The 2,136-nt window shown below is 33.7% G+C and overlaps 1 pseudogene; it reads left to right on the top strand.

Annotated features, from left to right (window-relative positions):
• Positions 1–1,458: 1,458 nt before the first annotated feature.
• Positions 1,459–1,622, top strand: LOC140711439 (small nuclear ribonucleoprotein F pseudogene; annotated as a pseudogene).
• Positions 1,623–2,136: the final 514 nt, after the last annotated feature.

Here is a 2,136-nt window from a genome sequence, read left to right as displayed (position 1 = left end):
ATGGTGGAGTTCAAAAGATACGTTCACGTTCTAACTTCCAGAACATCTCAGTGTGACTTTATTTGAAAATATAGGTCTTTGCAGATGTAATTATATTAGAGATTTTGAGATGAGATCATTCTAGATTATCTGAGTAAGTCTTAAATCCAGTGATAAGAGTCCTTATAAGAAAAACACAGAGGTGGGATATGAAGGGAAGAGCAGAAGGCCATGTTAAGGACAGAGGCAGCATTGGTTAATTTTTAAGTAAGAGAAACACATTTCTCACAGTTCTGGAGGCTGTGAAGTTCAAGATCAAAGCATCAGATTTAGTGCTCGGTTAAGGTTTTCCATCTGCTCCATGGATGGTGCCCTATAGCTGTGTCCCCACATATTGGAAGAGGTGAATAACTTGCTTGCACTTTTTTTATAGAATCACTAATCCTATTCACTCATCACTTAATTACCTCCTAAAGGACTTACCTCTTAATACTATTATTGTATTGGCAATTATATTTTAACATAGGATTTTTGGGAGGGATGCATTTGGACCATGGTAACCTGATTTTGGCCTTCCTGCCTCCAGAATTGTGAGAGAATAAATTCCCATTGTTTTAAGCCACACCCATGTTGTGTTAATTTTTTACCACAGCTGCATGACAATAATACAGGTACTTTCTAAGGAAATTAGTTGTGTTAGACTAAATTTATCTTAAGAAAATAATTCACATATCACCTGGACACAGCTACCTTTTATTTATCATTAATTTAATAGGATAAATTTAACAGGAACGGTGACCCTGGGTAGCAAGCCCTTATTCTGAAAACAACTCAGATTTCCTCATTTTTTTGTCTTATTTACTCTTGATTCTTACCATAGTATGAATTTATTCTGAAGAAGATAAAAAAGAGGGTTGAAAAGTCAAATAACTCTCTGGAACACATCACATGACACTTCTTCTGACATTCCACAGGAGAAATCTTGGTTATAGTTCCACACTTGAATGCAAGGTGGGTGGGAAATATGTCTGGTTATCAGTCAATAGCTATGAAGGAAGAAGAGAAATGTTTTGATGAAATGTTGACATAATTTGTCAAACTTAGCTTTTCAAAATTAAAGTTGAGTTAATATTTTGTAATCATCAAGTAACTTATACAAAAATTTGTGTATATACAAATATGCAGTTTTATTTGTTCTTCACATGAAGTTTTATAATTTTTAGAACATATACAAGATAGATCTCCCTCCTCCTTTTAAAGACAAAATAGGAAAAATTTTGCCTCAAGACTGCAACGTCAATCTCTGCTTCTTTCTAGTCCCCCTCCTCCTAGCCTATGCTGCAAATTTTAACCATCACAATAGTATGCACTAATTCCTTATAATAAATATTTTATATAAGAGCTCAGTGATTCAGAGCTTGTGATAGGTTATCTAGTCACAAGGAACAGGGGACTGGTGGGCATTAGACTGTAGTTGTTATGAATTTACCCCTCACTTCCAACTTTTTCCTCAATGAATTAACAGGGAAACCAGTGATAGTGAAATTTAAGAGGAGAAAGGAATACAAGGGTTGCCTTGCCCCATCCACTTGCTATCTGTAGATGGCTATATGAACATGCAGCCTCCAAATATAGAAGATTAAATAGATGGCATATTGTCCAGACATATGGGTAAAGTTTTAATGAGTCATAATAATGTCCCTTTATGTATATGTGTGTGTGTGTGTGTATATATATATACACAGATCTTATATATGGTTCTGTTTTGCTGAAGAATCCTAATTGATAATTGTACTTTATGAAAACAGAAAAGATAGCTTTCTATTGTTTTTATTTTACTGATTGCATACGTATAGCATATGTGGATGATGATGTTTTCTTGTAAGCTTTCTTACCTATTAAATTTTATTAAAGTAATTTTAATATATAAAAAGGAGAATATTGAATGAGAAGATCTTTACCAACAATATATGAATGTGTCAATGTGAGTATTAATAAGAAATAAATATTAATACCAAATTCCCTGATAGATAAAACAATGTAGTCACATTAAAGCCTGTGAATGCTAGAATAACAGCTTAGAAAACAATATCTTTGGGAGTCAGCCCCAGAGAGCAGAATCAAAGTCTAATTAAAGAATATACCCCAGTCCTCAGG

Source organism: Chlorocebus sabaeus, chromosome 3 (assembly GCF_047675955.1).
Source record: "Chlorocebus sabaeus isolate Y175 chromosome 3, mChlSab1.0.hap1, whole genome shotgun sequence".
Lineage (NCBI taxonomy): Eukaryota > Metazoa > Chordata > Mammalia > Primates > Cercopithecidae > Chlorocebus > Chlorocebus sabaeus.
The sequence above is the reverse complement of the archived record's forward strand: the minus strand, read 5'-3'. Positions and strand labels throughout refer to the sequence as shown.